This window comes from Sebastes fasciatus, chromosome 3 (assembly GCF_043250625.1).
Source record: "Sebastes fasciatus isolate fSebFas1 chromosome 3, fSebFas1.pri, whole genome shotgun sequence".
Classification (NCBI taxonomy): Eukaryota; Metazoa; Chordata; class Actinopteri; order Perciformes; family Sebastidae; genus Sebastes; species Sebastes fasciatus.
Genome location: NC_133797.1, coordinates 31,276,645 through 31,294,663, shown reverse-complemented (window position 1 = coordinate 31,294,663; position 18,019 = coordinate 31,276,645). Strand labels below are relative to the sequence as shown.

Genomic DNA, 18,019 nt, shown 5'->3' with positions numbered 1-18,019 from the left:
GTCAACACAGAACAGACAACAGAAGAGATAGATTGTAAAGTGAATCATTATCATTACGTCAGCACAGAGCAGACAACAGAGTATCACAAGACATAACAAGTACTTCAGAACTCTGTTGTTTACAGTCACAGAAGATAAAACTGTCACTGGGTCACTGTTTTAATGCTTGGTGACAAGATCTACTAACTGTGAGGCCCTGAGATTCTCTAAAGGTACATGTGTAAAATAGGCGTTGGTGTAATGGATACCAAACTTGTGACCTTAGTGATGCTGAGTGAATGAACCCTTAGATGATGGTTCTATGAATGTCATTTACAATCTCCACAGGTTGTCCGGTAAGAACATGAATATGATGACGATGTATCAATTAGTCCAGGTCACACACACTCTCTTTGAGATACCACTCATTTATTGATTGAAGATGTTTTTTTAAATCCTTTTGTGAATAGTGTGGATAGTGAGGATAGTGAGGATAGTGGTTATTTCTCATGGACGCACAGGAAAAGACCATATCAATAATAAATAGAAAAGAGTCCAGAAAGGTGCAACACTGATACTGAGCTGAGTTGGAGGAAAATGAGGCTTGCGATCTGCGCAGAAGGTGATTGGAATAACAGCACTCTCTGATCATGTGAAGACCATGCGCCAAGCCACAGACTATTGGTCCGTGCATGTGATCAATGCATGGGCTGGTGAGGGGATGCTTTTGGTTAAACTGCTGCACCTTCTGAACAACATGGTTAACTTTTGTCTACTCAGATATGAACATTTCCATTACAGTCTCATGTGAAAAGTTTCTGGGAACCCCTGTGTGTCTTCACACGGCAGGTGGAGCCCTCGCTCCAGAGATTTAGGAGCCAGATCCAGTTCCACGTTTTCCACCAGACACCCCCAACTCCATCTCTCTCTCTCTCTCTCTCTCTCTCTCTCTCTGCATCCCCCAGGCAGGAATCATCACCCCCTCCTCTCCTCTCCTCTCCTCCTCTCCTCTCCTCTCCTCCACCCACCGCAACGCAACGCTCCTTTTCGCCGGGCTGCGCTCGATCAACCGAGCATCCACCACCGCGCCTCCAAATTGGTTTGTCATTTCTGACCCCTCTCTCTCTCTCTCTCTCTCTCTCTCTCTCTGTGTGTGTGTGTGTGTGTGTGTGTGTTGACCACGGTCCTCTGCCCCGCTGCGCTCTCTCTGCTCTGCGCCTGTGGACTTCGTTCAGAAGTCAGTAAGAACATAAAGGCAGCCGGGAAAGATAAAGCGAGAGAGGGAGGGAGGGAGGATACAGACAGACGGATAGAGAGAGAGAGAGAGAGAGAGAGAGATACGCCTCTGTCCTCCTCCTCCTCCTCCTCCAGCTCTCCTCTGGACTCACAGTGCGTTTGGACGGACGCGGTAAAGCCTGAGCGCTCATCAGGATACTAAGCACGCAGCTATTTGGTTTATTATCCCCATCTCCATCCTCTCTTTCTTTCGGTAACATTGATGCGCGTTTTTTTTTTTTTTTTTCCAGCAAGAACTATATAACCACAGAGCCGAGGAGCCGATCAGTGAAATTATTTATCGACTGGAGGAAGATATATATATATTTCTATCCAACATCCAACATCAACGCTCTGTGGACTGGATGAGAGAGAGCGAGCGCAGTAAAGGCTTATTATTCCTGACTCCTCTGTGCGCTGGATGTGGAGCCGCCTATATGCGCCTCTATACCGCTGCTGCTGCGCCTGCTGAGACGGTAAGAAAGACCCTGCACTCTTTTCTCCACGCACACATGATGATTTGTTTTTTTGCAGCAGACATCGCTGGTTAAAGCTCTTGGCTGTGCGTGTGTCAACCGTCACTGACCTGCTCTGAAAGCTATATATACGACCAGCAGTGCTGACTTTGGTTCTCACGGATGCCCATGGGAATGTGGCCTGCGATTATTGGACTTTAAGGGTGCGCGGAAAAACTGGCCCTAATGGACGGAGATGTAATATATAGTTTGCGTATAATTTGTCCAGATGATGGTGATGGTCCAGCAGCGACTTGTGGCTGGATGGGCGTCGCTCGGATGCTGAGATGTCGCTATAAGGCGAAGTAATATGATACCTATTATACCTCCAAAAGAATCAATGCCATCCTATTATCCCAGGCCAGGGTATACACATGATTATTATTCTGTGGCCGCGTGGATCTGCCTCACTGCAGGGTGCAGTGACAAATCACACAGCTTTTGGCATGATGGATGACAGATAGACTAGAGTGTTTCACCACAACCCCCCTCCTCCTTCTCCTGTTTTATATGGCTGTCATTTGAGTGTATTGGAATGCAGTTAGCTTATTGTGTATATACTGTGCCGGTCTGTGCTGCAGTCTCAAATCCAGAGCAAAAAAATCCAGCTCCTGTTGGAAGAAAAGGAGAGTATCAGGCAGGCCAGCCAGTGTGCACCCCCCCACCACCACCAGGATACGTCAATCATGCGGATCCATGAGTGAAAGCTATGGCTCTTATTTACAGAGGAGGCAGATGACCTTGATGTGCTGCTGAAAAAACTACTGAAGGTTGCACAGTTCTTCGATCTTGACCCAAAGTGAAAAGAGCATCTCGCTTTCAGATGTGTGTGTGATCATATAGATGTGCAGTAAGCCTCTTTTTGTGCCTCCATACTGATGATGAATTATATGATTCATCACGAGTGGCCTGCCTCATAAATAAAATGCACACATCTGGCAAAGCAAAGCACCCCTCAATAGTCTCTAATTTGCCGTCTGCGTCTGTTTATAGGTGGCCCCCCCAGTGGTGGATTAAGGTGGTCAGGAGCCCCTATAGGCTATATACTCTTTGTGTGGGGCCCTTTTCTCATCATGTCATGTGTAAAAGTGTGCTAGGAATATAACTCGGCCCACAGGTACACATTCGCAGAGCATGCACACACACATTGAGACAGCCGCTATACTCTAAGCCCTGAAATATCTGGCAATTTAGGGATTTTCTTTAGTAGATCTTGGTCACGGTGGTCTTTCAGTGCTTTTTTTGTGCCCTGTGATCATATTTTCTTTCTGACATATTGCTGCTATTCTGTCCAGTAGCAGTGACGAAGCTTCATTTTTAAATGTTTCTTATGGGCCAATAGCGGTCAAGGTTGTTCTTTTTTTCTCTGAAGTACATTTAAATAATTAAAAATAATCTGGCCAATCTGGGGCCCTTGCAAACACGGAGCCCCCTAGGCTGCAGCCCATAGACCAGCCGGTGCATTAATCCACCCCAGGCTGCATGGCCCCCTTTTGTTTTAATTTCTACTCTCAACATCCAGCAAATATATAGTGTGCAAACTCTGTGTATAGACCTCCATGTTCAGTAACATGTGACATAAAGGCTGGTTGTTGTAGGCGCTATAGGGCTGGAGTGGTTGACAATGTGTTGACTCATCCGTCAGGTGCTGCAGGTAAGAAAAGTGACTCCCCTGAGCAGGTGGGAAAACGGTCAGTGTAGGCAGTTATCTGTGTGTGTGTGTGTGTGTGTGTGTGTGTGTGTGTGTGTGTTGGAGAAATCTGACATAGATTTGCTTCGCTGCCATTTTGCCAGCATCTGTTAAAAGCACGGACCTGTCTCCAAGGAGATTATTATGTTTGTGGATGAGATGAATATCACTAAGTCATCTGTTATCGGTGCATCTGTTTGCATCTAAGTGATCCTACACTTTCTTATTATAGTTATTTGTTTTAAAGATCCCCAAAACAATCTTGTAGTTTTGCTGTATTGTTTGTAGTCAGTGGTTGTAGGTATCTGACAAGTTGCTTATTTGTGGAGAAAAATGTAGCCTCAATAGTATTTGTGTTTTCCTGTCCAAAACGCACATCTGCTACAGTGGGTGTTTACTTTTTCTGACAGGCTTGGATAGCCTCTCCGGAGAGCCACGGGATGTCTGTCAGACATCCCACCATGAACGCACGGTGTGTCAAAGAGCATCTTGGGTCACGTTAAGCAATGACACCCACACAGCACTGATGCCGTCAAAAGCACCTGAAGCTGCATAATGTGCAACAGCAGCAATCAAGCATTCTGCTGACAGTAGGTCTATATGTCCTCCTTTAATTAGGTCACCGATTCATTTCGCTTGTTATGATGCACAAGAAGGAAAAAGCTCCTCGTTGGGGGGAGATCTAGGGTGCGCATTACGATGGCTAATTTGAATTGTTCTGGCTGATTGACCGAGGGCTGACTTTTCTTTGTTTAGAGCTGTTGATGTAACACAATATTTGGTTTGGATTCGGACGTCTCCAAAAACAATATCTGACCCTGCAATGGAAGCAGCCTGGGATTTAAATAAGGGATCATATATTAAACATCGAGATAATGAAAATATACCGTGGCAGACAATGAGATCCACAATAACAGACACATATATGCACACACTCGTATATTAAGACAAGCAGGCGTATAATCAGTTCTGGAACAAGTGTGACTGCTTGTTGCTGCAGTCTCTATTTCCATCGTCAAGGGTTACAAGAGAGTCCAACGTCAACACGTGTGCAATTAATTCTGTTTAGTGGGCACACAGAACCTAAGGGCTGATTTCCCCAGAACCATTTTAACAAGCGTTTCCTAAAGAATTTGTACTTCCTGGGATCCACTCCTCTATTTAGTTAATTTATGCACAGCGAGGTAAAGGTTTGTGTGTCAGAGAGCCTTGTAGATAAACAGAAGGTGGTGTTTATTGTGCTCGCCGAGACAACCAACCTTCCCGCATAAATAAATTGTCACTCTTGTGGATTAAGCCGCGAGGAAAAACCAAAACAAACCTTAAAGCTGCAATAATAATAGGAAGTTTCTATGGAAGCAGAGCTGCTGATTTTTGACGGTTTCCTAATGCGACGGTGATTCACATCCCCCGTCTCAAACCCCGCTTTGTGTGCCGAGTTTAACCTCATTCAAAAAGCCTTTTCCTGCGCTAGATGACATCTCTCTCCCGTATTGAAATAATGAGGCCAGATCCGTGCCCGTCTTCCTCATCCACCTAAAGCACTCGGTCATGTGTTAACACATCCTTCCTCCTTCCCTCAAAGAATGACCCCGGCTCTCATGCGTTTTTTCCACCATCGACTGGAGCTATCGGCTCAGTTCACCTCTCTTAATGTGTGAAGCTTGCCTCCGATATCATTCAACCCTATTAGAGGTTCAGACTGCGCAGTTACTTTGCTACCTGATTAGCTGTGTGCTTAGGAAAGGGGAAAACCAGTAGCAGACGACTGGCTGTCAGATCTCAGGGCATTCACTGACTCATTGCTCCTATGGCCTCGACTAGAATAGCCCTCCAGAGATAGATGTCTTACTCTGCCTAAATATGGAACTGTTGGAAGGCTTTCTGCTCCAACCAGCACAGCCTATTATCTGTCTGCATTTTGGGGCCAATCGGAGGAAATGTTCACTGACTGCTCGCGCCGTCTGTTAACTGGGCTGTTTGTGTGTATCGCTGTGAAAGTGATACATGTTGTAATCCCGCTCAATGATTATTGCATTGTTTAGCAGCGAGTTGTAATCATACTATTAAACAACATTAGCAGCGCTGTGATGCTAAATCAGCGACGGCTCTGAATGAATGTGCAGGTCAAAAAAAAAGAAAGATGTTCCAGAGATGGTTCACTGTAGCCCACTGGCATGGGATTAAATCTAATAATTAGAGCTGGAACAGATAGTTTAGATTAGTGGACTGACAGAAAATTAATCAGCAGTACTTTGATAAGCGATTCATTTAGTAATTCTTAAAGCAAAAAACATTACCTAGTCCCAGCTTCTAAATTAAATATGCTGCTTTTTGGGGCTGATTTGATAGTGAAATTGAATATATTTGGGTTTTGAAGTGTTTCGAAGATTTCACCTTTAGGAAACCGTGATGGTAATTTTTCACAAATGTCTGATAATAATAATTCTAATACAGTAATTAGGGCTGCAAGTGACGATTATTTTCATTGTCGATTATTCTGATGATTATTTTCTCGATGAATCGATTAGTTGTTTGGTCTATAAAATGGTGAAAAATGTCGATCGGTGTTTCCCAAATTCCAAGATGACGTCCTCAAATGTCTTGGTTTGTCCACAACTCAAAGATATTCAGTTTACTGTCATAGAAGAGTAAAGAAACTAGAACATATTCACATTTAAGAAGCTGGAGTCAGAGATTTTGGAACATTTTTTTCTTAAAAAATGACTCAAACCGATTAATCAATAATTGAAATAGTTGGTGATTAATTTAATAGTTGACAACTAATCGATTAATCGTTGCAGCTCTAGATTAATTAAGTAATACTTAAAGCAAAAATGCTAAACATTACCTACTCCCGGCTTCTAATTTCTGAAAATATGCTGCTTTTTTGGGCTAATTTGATAGTAAATTGAATATATTTGGGTTTTGGAGAGTTAATAATAATAAAAAACAGCTACGAGTAGCAAAAAAAAGTTGTTGAACAAGGTGAAAAGGGCTCAAACCTCACAGAGGTTTGACAGCATCTTGTTTTTAATCAGCGTTTTGTAACTGCCAAATTGAAGACGCCTAAGGGCCTCAGGTTGTGATCCACCTCACATGAAAATTGCTGAGAAATCAATCAGTGTAAATTAATTCTGAAATTACCAGCCATCTATTAGGACATCATTATTGTGCCAATGTGATGATGTCTAGTCCCAAAGAGAACAAATATTGAATAAAATGAATTGGTCATCGAAACACTAAACACACACTGATGGCTTGTGCTTCCCAGTCTCGTTGCCTTTCCTTTGCAGTGATCAATCTGAGAGGCTTAGGCGGGTAAAATCAATGTCACATTGCACAATAATGTTTTTCTTATAAAGACAGACTTTGATTGGTTTTGCTTTGACCAGTTGACCAGTCGTAGTCTTTAATTTGTTTCTCACGCAGCCCTGAATATTTCATGTCCAACTTTATGTCACCATTGACTTTTATTTATTGTGCCTTTATTGGTTGCAAAACACCTTGTAATACAGTTTTGAAGCGGGCCATATAAAGTGAAGATGAAGGTTATTATTGTGCCATTCTGAAGTGCCAGCGCACTCCTGGAGTGAGGAGGCTGTGAACGTGTACATTTATGCCATTTTTAAAACAATTATTCTTGGAAATAAATCTCAGAAATATGGCTGTATTGATTTTTAAACTGTTCATCTTAGTCTGCCTATCTAATTTTGACTTAAAGAGGGCATATCATGAAAAACTCACTTTTTCAGTGCATACATTTGGGTATTTGGAGTGCCTACCAACCCACAAACTGTGACATAAGACAACCCAGTCACTTTTGTGTGGGCTGCCTGGATCAGAAAACATATTATTCAACAAGCCATTCTGATTTGGCTCCCCTTCCTATGTCACATGCAGGCTCATTAGAATATGCCGCCCACGGCTTCAGAACTACCTTTGCAAAGGGGCACCATATTTTTCTCGCAAGCCAATCAGAGCAGACTAGTGTTGTCACAAAACTGTAATTTTCTAACTTTGATACAACACCTCGAAAAATATCGATATTTGATACCATTTCCGATACCACGGGAAAATTGACACAACTTTGAGGGCATACAATTTTAGATTTTTATTAAAAGATAGTGTGTGTGTCAACTCACTGTCGGAGATAAGAGAGAGCAGAAAGCATAGCTGGTACCAGTTCAGTACCGACATATTTCAATACTTCGATATTCTTGACAACACTACAGCAGACTGGGATTTTTTGGGAGAGGGTCTTAAAGAGACAGGCGCTAAAACGGAGCGTTTCAGACAGGGTGAATACAGGTATATTCAGACAGACCGTATGAGAAATATAATGTGTTTTTACAACATTAGACCATGTAAACATGTTCTAGTAGAAACCCCAAACACAAGTATGAACCTGAAAATGAGCATGATATGTCCCCTTTAAACCATGCTGTGCACAGTTAACAATACATTTGTAAATGTTGCAAGTCATGAGATACAATAAAAGTCTCAACGTTTATGTGTATATCTACAGGCTTGCTCTGTTATCCTGCAGATGGCCTTTACTATCAACGCTTGATTTGCCTCTGAATAACATGTTTAAGCAGCTGCTTTCTATGCTAGCTACTGTATTCACAGCGCATTGTTATTTTGAAACCTCTCACTCATTCAGTCGTATTTATCCCTCTTTCACAAAGAAAAAAAACACTTATTCTTTCAGTCAACACATCTCCTGTCCACACTTCTCCTCTGTGCCCTTCACCTCCCTGCGCCCCACTCAAAGCTGTCATCACTCAATAGAAAACACACACACACACACACATGCATGTATTCCTTCCCACAGACACTCTGAACACACATCAATGCGGTACACATCAATTACCACAAGTCTCTCTCTCACACACGTTTGCACTTGTATGCTAACACACACACACACACACGTATGAGCTCACACGCCCACGCAGAGCCACACGTAGACACTGCCTGCAGCTGTATATTTAGTGACACACACAGTGCCATTAGGGAGCTGAATGGAGAATCAGTGTACAAGGCCAGAGTGATTGTAAGAAGCTCACTCCAAGGTCTGCCGATTATTTTGGTCTCCGCAGGAAATCATTTACAATAGCACTCACCCCCTCCGCTCCCCTTCCCGGTTCAGTCCATTTAAACAGCGTGTTGCTGCGTGTGTGAGTGTGTGTGCACGCGCCGTGCATAATGTGCATGTCTTAAGTCAGTCACCACAGTATTGATGGGGAAATTCTTTGCTGTGTTGTTTCCGAGGTTCACTATGGCGTGCTCGCTTGTTTAGAGAACGGGGTGCTTGGAAATGAGTCATACACAATGTGATGCAACACAGCGGAGCAGATTTGAATTATGGGGCGATGAACAATGAGGTCATCACAGGGCTGGGGGCATAAATCTCCCAGTGCCGTGGTATAACACAGTGTTTCTTATCAATGGAGGAAACTGCAGCAGGATTTGAAAAGGCAGTATTGTTTTAGGGACGGATTCAGTGTTGCAAATAAAGGACTGGGGTTTATTGAGACAATGGAAGGGGAATTCTGGTTTGACTGCGATGACATTGTGTTTTGAGTACCGTTTACTTCAACTAACAACAGTTGCATATAGCCCACCAAATTCTTTGCAGATTGTTAATTTGTTGTACTATTTCCTTCCCCCTCGGCTTTTCAAGTGTTTGCACGCCTCTTATATCCACCATACTGCATCCGATGATATTTTCCATATCTTTCCCTTCTTCAGCAGATTGTCCACAATCAGCGTCTGCTGTAATACCATCATCCCCAGGCCCCTCTTAAATTTCCTGCTTACTGGGCTTTTACTTTAACTGCATTACATACATCTTCCACTCCCTGTTCATCTGCTTCCTTTCAGCATAAACCAGGCTGAAAGCGCTCTGATGCCACTGATCAATTTGATGGCGAATTAAAAAATAAAATAATAAATGTTGTCATTTATTGTGCCTGTTCAGTGGCACAGCTGTGATCTTGATTGATATCGAATGGCGTTTTCATTCCAAGTCTTTCAGAGTGAGAATATGTGCCAGGGAGAATCGATCCGGAGCTTAGTTGATGGTGCAGTGTGATAGGCTGAAGGGAGGGGGCGAGGATGACTAGATGGTTATGCTTGATGGAACAAAGATATTAACAGATGTAGTAGTGATCAATGGCTTGATAATGTATGTTTACATCATGCGCGGCGTTTTGTGTTTTTCCCCTCATGTTATCGAGCTGTTGTCTAAAGTGTAAATAGGCCACCTAACTCTGCCTAAGGTTAAATCCCCTTTGACTGGCTGGTGAATAATTCTGTGTGAGCACGCTGCTGAAATCTGCCAGGGTTACTTAAAAAACGCGGGGCTCTAAAATAAGCCGTGTGGTTCGGCTTCTGCAGACGATGTTACAACTCATTTGAGATAAAAGCACCATGCCCCTTTGGCATGTATCAGCACCCGTCAATTTGTCCCCCGACGTATCTTTCACATTTTGCAATAAAACCATTTTACCACCTCTGTGTTTTTGCAAGGGGAGCCTGATAGTGTCACACACAAGACAGATGAGCAGCACTCTGGCCCGTGGGCCCGCAGCAATAACTTACGCGGACCACGTGTCTGTTTTCTAACCATGTAAGAAATTGTATTCCTGCTCTCCTGCGGTGTGCTTACGTGCGTTTTGAACCCCCTGATTGGCTCTCGCTCAGACGGTATGATAGATGAGACGGTATCCATCACATGTATCAAGATGAGAGGGAACTGGGCGAGGACCTTTATTGTAGAGTATAAGGGTGTGCTGGAGCGAGCCTTTGATAAATGATATTTGGTATTTTAAAAACCAATCTTTGAGTAAAACCCATGTCAGGCAATTACTATTATATATAAGCTCTTTCTTTATGGGTGTAATGATGTATGTTGGTCTTTTTCTTTGTGTGTGCACGCATGTATTGAAACATCTCATTGTCCAGGGTTGAGTACCATTCAGCGGTTCACAATCAACGGACAAATCAACCAGTTTTTTGTTTCATCATGTACACCTCCGTCTGATCCCCCCCCTCTCTCTTTCTCTCTCTCTCTCTTTCAAAGATTTATGTGGGGCACATACAGCAGACAAGAGTCTTTAATTTTACGCCTGGGTACACCATCTACACTATTGCCCCATATTCTTCATGCTTATATCGAATCTGTCTCAACCCAGGGGGAGCATTGTGGTTTTAACGTGCACATATAGGGTACTCCACCCTTTAAAAGGAAGGCAACGCGTTGCTTCATTTGGAAACGCCATAAATCTCCACCAACAGGCATCAACACCAGTTCTGGTGTCTCATGGCGCAATCTGTGGTTTGAAGCATAATTACAAAGGGATATACATGAGAAAGCATCATAAAAGCATACCGTGGAGTCATCGTAATTACATACAGCAGGCTCATGAGTAATGGGGGGTGACACGGGACATCAATACAACCACTGGCTCTCATAATAGAAAACACCATTGTTTTACTGTGAGAAAATGGTAGGCATCTATCATGTGGACAATATTTAAGTTTTTTTCAGGAAGACATTGTGCTCATAGACTCTTAAAAAAAAAAACTCTTCCTTCTCATCACGTCCATCCATTGTTCGGCAGGCTAAGCCGCTCGCCGTCCAAAAACCCTCTCGGCCAGCGCCCCTCCCTCGCTCTTACGGCGGTGGAAGCTATAAGCATTTTCCTGTCTAAACCTCTCCGTCGTCCTCGTCTTTGCTCCACTGCTGGTCGCTCTCAGAGGAGCCCGCTCACCTTCATCTGATCAAAAGCTTGCTTCTATCTTCTCTTATGAACTCAAATGGTGTTAAATCTTAATGATTCTGCAAAATCCTGCATTACATTCAATGGAAACTATGGTTACGGCTGCTGTTAGGTAACTAAAATACTTGGTTAAGGTCAAGGAAAGATTGTGTTAAAAGACTAAATGCTACTAGAGGAATGAATCTTCACTGTAGAGCTGCAACACGCCAACGATTTTGACAATCAATTAATCGGTTTGAGTAATTTTTTAAGAAGAAAAACAGTACAAATTCTTTGATTCCAGCTTCTTAAATATGAATATCTTCTGGTTTCTTTACTCCTCTATGACAGTAAACTGAATATCTTTGAGTTGTGGACAAAACAAGACATTTGAGGACGTCATCTTGAGCTTTGGGAAACACTGATCACCATTTTTCACCATTTTTTGACAATTTTCAGACCAAACAACTAATAGATTAATTGAGAAAAAAATCGACAATGAAATCAATCATTAGTTGCAGCACTACTTCACTGGCCTCACGTCTTTATTCCAAATCACCTGTCAACGATTCAAATGAACAACAAGTCTCGATGCAACTCGATGTATCGCATCCTCGATCTTCTAAATTAGTGCGCATGGCTACTTTTTCATCAATTAATACAAGCAGTCAGATAAATCTGAACTGAAATCAGACTATGATAGTCTATAATATAAAAAGCTGCATCTTTTTCCAATATCACTATCTATGTGACCCACCTCACCTCAGCACATAATCATTAATCATAAATCCTTCTGAAGTGCATCGCTGCAATCTATAAAAATAAAGGTTTGCTTATACGTCCATCTTCATCCCGACCTTAATATCCTTACTTTCCACCTCGCTAAAGGGCACACTATATTGGCACTGAATGTTAACACTGGACATAATCATCCAATATGAATGTAATTCCTACAGTGATACTGGGTTGGTGTGTCAGTCGGCAAAATAAAACACTTTGTTTCATTGAGTTGCAGCTTTCCAGACGGTTCCCTGGAAAGCTGTTGACCTGCGCCTTCTGACGGCAGAAAAGAGAACAAATTAGGATTTAATGAAGAATTCCTCCTCGGTGATGGAACAAAGAGACGGTGCACCGCTGATGTATGCATGGACTTTTGCAAACGGCTGCATCTTTAATCTCCTCTTTCCCCTTTTCCACTTCACATAAATGAGTCCTAATGAAAAGGCTCATTCCCCGCATAGTTCCGCTCCTATTACAAACTTGTTCCTTCAGCCTGTGCATCCAAACCTGTTCCTTTTCCACCTCTCTTCCTCCATTCCTCATTCATTGATCCCTCCATTGTTGACCAGCCCCGTGTGAATAATGTATAGCGTGTTGTGAGAGAAGCAAGCGAGACATGAATGAAGGTGCTGCATAGGTTGGAGGGGGGGAAGCTTAGCGCCTAACTTATTTCTCGCCAATGCTCCGTTACTTCTGGCAATTCTCCTGCATTGCACACACATATGCAAACACATGCATGTACACAAACACAGTACAGTGAATCCATCTTTTGTGGCAGTCTCTGCCCACCCAACCACATAGATATTGCTCATGGCCTCCTGTACTGGCTAATAGACCCAATTACTGCACAGCCCCCCCCTCCTGAGAGCTCCACAGAGGTCCAGGCTCAGACACTCTGTGTGTGTGTGTGTGTGTGTGTGTGTGTGTGTGTGTGTGTGTGTGTGAAAATTCAAGGCCAAACAGATATACTGTGTATGCCGTATCCTCGGCCTCACTCGCCCTCCCAGTAAACAGCACAACTACAGTTTGCATGCCAAGAGGAAGACACACAAACACACACCCAATGTCAGTCACGATACACGCACTCACACTGAGATTGACCCTGATGAGATGAGGCTGCAAAGTTTACCCCTCAAGAGAAGTAGGGTGGGGGGTGAAGAGAGAGCTGGAGAGATAAAAGGGAGAATATTGTGGAGAAAAAAAAAAAGTACATAGCGATGGAAAACAGGGGGAGATGAAGAGGGAGATAGGGAAAGGAGACAAGGCACAGATAGAAAAAGATATAAGAGACATTCTAACTGTGAATAACTGCCACTCCGATTTCTAGTAACAGAGCTAACAATTTCCCTTTCTGAAAAGTGTCTCTGGCATTTGGCAGCGAAATGCCACCCATATAAACCAGTTATCATGGCATGAGAGAGCTTTTTAGCTGTAAACTGCCAGCGAGCACAGAGATAGACCATTATAGACTTTGATACCCTGACACTTAAGGGGTCATTACGAGGCAGAGCACACACACACACCCATGTGTACGCACACGCAAACACTAAACAAGCAATCACGAGTGGAAGTGGCTTGTGAACTGCCTGGTTCTTGTGTTTGAGTGGGTTCTGGCTATTCACACAATGCGGCGGGGGCCATTATTCACAGTGCACCCCACATTCACTACATATTACGGCTATCTGTCTCTATTGTGAGAAATGACAGGGACATCAGTTCACTGAGCTCGAATAACCCGCACCCTTCTCTCTCTCCCTTTCTCCTCCATGTTTCTCTCTGCAGGACTAGGACGTCCAGCTGCCATTGAGATGTGATTCTCTGGGGTTTCATTTCACTTTGACAAAGCAAAGTACACTATAACAGGTAAGAATATGTGTGCGTGCAAGTTTAAACACACAGCATCTCGTGCCCCCGTGATAATTTTAGACATATTTAACCAGGGCTGTTGACTCAGAATGCATTCTTATTTACAGCAGGCTTATTTAGGCCTGGGGGATAGTCACGCAAATATATACACACACCTGGTGTGTTGTTTTTTTGCAGACTCTACAGTATGCGTTATGCTTTTTTAGAACCCAAATATGACCCGGCGTTCTCCCCGGAGATGTCCGGGTTCCATCTGTGCCAGGGAGTGCTCTAATTGGCCCGACAAATGTGTCCTCCCAAACTGCTAATCCAATCAGATGTGACCCACCGAGCTTCAAGAAGAGCACAGAGCAGCATGCACTGTGCAGCGAATGCAGAATAGAGCTGAATAGAATAGGTATAGTGTTAAACCCCAGAGAGAACAAAACGCAGCACAAAACTGAAACAAACATCAAGTTAATTGCAATCAGCCAGCTGTTCCTTGAGCGCACCGACAGGAGTTGAACCACAAATCCAGGCCCTTCATTTGCCCATGAAGCCGCTCGCTACAACTTATTTACAGTGTATTTACAAGCTGAGCCGGGCCTGTAAAACGTTGAGTTTACGAGCTCCTTTTTAATTAGAAATACTGTCTCCTAGAGTCGGGCTGATGAATTGCACATTCAATTTATTGACGATAGAGGAGGGTGCAGTTCTTGAGTATTGACAGCTAGTCAGAGGTTGACATCAGTTTTTCAATGGGAGGAGAAATATGTTGCATCTTTGCTGTATAAAGACCCGGAGGCCATGATTTCATGTGGCATCCTCTTCTTAATTGATTGAACTAGCCGAGAGAGTAATGTGAATGAGAGTGCTCTCTCTCTCTCTCTCTCTTTCTCTCTCTCTTTCTCGCTCCTTCTGAGGGGTTTGGCAGGTTGCTATGGAGTTAGATAAGCTTTATCTATTTGATCGCCAAGGTTATTTCACACAAGTGCCCTAAAACTTTTGAAAAATATTAAAAGAAATACTCAAGGACATGTGTGGGACGAGTAATTTCAAAAGGTCGACTAGTTTGTAATTTTATGAATTTTATTGTTTTTCGGTTGTGTCAGTGTGGTTTGAGTGTTTTTTAGCTGAAAGCTTAAATATTTCTTTTATCTTTAATGTATTTAATTATACAACCTCACTGTGTGAACATGGTGAGTCCATTTGAAATGCACTTCCTGTCCAGTGTGTGTCACCCCGCATGCTTTCCTTCCTCGACTCTCGCATGACTCCCGAGTGCTCGCTTTGAAATCTAATTGTGTGATATCGTGGCTGCGTTTTGTCTTTATTTCACTGGAACAATGAGTGAAAAGAAAGAACAACAGGAAAGGGGATATATCATTCTTCATGGGGGGGGATGTGGGGAACAGGTGTTTCCCGCTCCGCACGCACAAACGCACAACCTTCATTTTCCACGTTGCTAATGAGAGCGCAGATTGAAATGCAATCCGGATCAGTTTCATTGGTTAAACAATGATTACATGTAAAGTGAGTCACACGGCAGTACGCCGCACATATGCATGGAGAGATACTGTAAGCAGATAAATGCTCATCTGGACATGGTGCATTTATGCCAAATGGAACATACTGCAGCTGAAAACTGAATTTAAAAGACATCTTACTTGTAAAACCAACATCGTGTAAAAATAAATTAATCTTCTGTCTCTTTGATTAAGTCCAGGATAAAAAGAAAAGAGATTGAATTCTGGGCAAATCATTTTTAAAGTGATATTTTGGACATTATATAATTAAAATAATTGTATTCAAATGATTAAAATTCTAGCCCTCACTAGTAGCAGCCATCCCACACATTGTACCTGATGTCACACACTCTCTCTGCTTTGCCCCCCTGTCGCCACCCCCCATGAATACAGGCTTATTGTCTTCTAATGTGACCTTTGCCTGGAGTGGAGAGGCCTTTGTCCTAAGACAATAGAGTCCATATTGTAAACCATGCCAGTCAATGCCGTCCACACAGCTGCCAGAGAATGGCTGCAGATTGTTCAGGGTCCAAGTTGAAGGCTTTGAGGCAGGCACTTGTGGCGTGTGTATTTGTGTGTGTCGGTGTATTTTTGTCTGCAATGTTTGTGTCTGTAAGATGCAGGCCTGTTTTCCAGAATCAGCAGATGGGCCTGTGCAATTAGACTCAGCCTTCTTCCCTTGTGAGCGCACACGTTCACGCGTGCACATAAACAGACATGCACACAAATCCACGCAGCCACAAGTACACACACACACACACACACACACACACACACACACACACACACACACACACGCACACACACACTAACACACACACACACACACACACACACACAAACACACCCAGGGTTGGGCATGAGGCAGATGTCTCTGAAACACTAGACCTGGAAGATACTGTAATGGAGGAGGAAATTGAGAAATGAGAATAGAGTCGCCAGGGTAATCGCTAAACATCACTCAAAGAGTTGATCTACCTATCTACAGTATCTATTAGGGCTGGGTGATAAATCAGTACTGTCATATATTAACTTTATATATCATGATGATATGAACATATTGTGTTCAAGTGAATTATTATGAACAAGCTATAATTAAAAAACTATGTCTGGGCGATATGGCCAAAATCTTCCATCCTGATATAGGTAATTTCATATTTCGATAACGATAAATATATATAACACGATATAGCATGTTTTCTGGTTATTCAATAAATAAATAGTCTATATGAAATATCCACATGGTAAAGCCATTTTTTGTAGACTCCTGTTTGAATGAAATACTTGACAAATGAAAAGTGTTTTCTCATTTTAAGAACTTGAGTGCAAAATGAACATAAGAGTTTTAAGTGAAATTATAGAGAAATAAATAAATAAATAAATATAGGCCTAGTCTATATAGCGATAGGAACAATATAGAAAAATATATACAATAGACAATTTAAGTTGTTTTGATGATATATATCATAATATTGCCCAGCCCTGTATTCAAAGCTAATAAAATTACATATTGAAGTTTTTTGTTTTGCACAAATGAAGCCTATCCTCCATGATATAAATGGTGGACATATTAATAGAAACATTTAATAATGTACAATAATGTACACACTATAATGCAATATAATTCAACAGCACCGCAAATCCATCCCCCAGCACACAGTTTCGTCCACACCTCTCAAAAACAGTTTCAAACTGAACATTAGGGGTTATAGGCGTAACTAATAAACTGGAAACTGAGAGTGATTATATTTGTGTTGTTTTTTAGCAAATGTTTGTCATTGTCAAGGTCAATGATTCCAAACAAGCTAATTAAAATGACATTCATTATTGAGGTTTTTGTTTTACATGTGTAAAGGTGACAAAGGTGAACATTAGTTTGATCATTTAACATGTGATTTTGCATACATTTGCCATATTTTATGATATATATTGATATCTTTATCTAATAATGCAATAACGATTTAAAGTAAAGCTGAAATAATTATGAATTTGTTGTTGAACAGAAAATTAATAAGCAACTGTTTTGATTATTTTTCAATTAATCTGTTGATTATTTTCTCCATTAATTGATTAGCAAAGACACCAGAAAATAATCACATTTAAGAAGATGGAATCAGAGAATTTAGACTTTTTTTTTCCTCAAAAAAATTACTAAATGCAATTAATCGATTAGCAAAACAGGTGGCGATTAATTTAATAGTTGACAACTAATCGATTAATCGTAGCAGCTCTGGATGATCTGATAATCATTTTTTTTTCTTTTACTTTTTTTTTGCCCGCCACCACCCCCAGGTGTTTTCATTCTTTTTCAAATTAATAGTGATAATACTAATAATGATCATAATCTTACGACATATAAACAAATAAACAACGACAAAAAACGTTCAAGAGTAGACATGGACACATACAGTATATGTAAACAGACAAATATCAACAATGACAGAAAACAACGAGCTGATAAACGTAGAACAGAGACATAGAAAATATGGCCCCCCCCTTTTTTTTTTTTTTTTTGGTAAAATGAGTACATTTTCAACCAAAAATGCCGAACAGCTTTTCAAAATGGGAGGACTTGAACCTTTTCCTTTGTCATATATGATAGTAAACTGATAGCTCTTGGTTACAAACCGTTGGTCCATCTCT

General features: G+C 41.9%; 1 protein-coding gene across 19 annotated transcripts in view; it reads left to right on the top strand.

Annotated features, from left to right (window-relative positions):
- The first annotated feature begins 1,025 nt into the window (after positions 1-1,025).
- The window catches only part of adgrl3.1 (adhesion G protein-coupled receptor L3.1), a 134,925-nt gene continuing 117,931 nt past the window's right edge, over positions 1,026-18,019 (top strand). For 11 of the 19 annotated variants that reach the window (XM_074630239.1, XM_074630240.1, XM_074630226.1 and 8 more), the window contains exons 1-2: positions 1,112-1,730; positions 13,788-13,868. The gene's annotated coding sequence lies outside the window, so the exon portion shown is untranslated. Of the gene's footprint in view, positions 1,079-1,110; positions 1,731-13,787; positions 13,869-18,019 lie in introns of those variants that run through there. The other 8 variants (XM_074630225.1, XM_074630227.1, XM_074630220.1 and 5 more) reach the window with 4 other exon arrangements.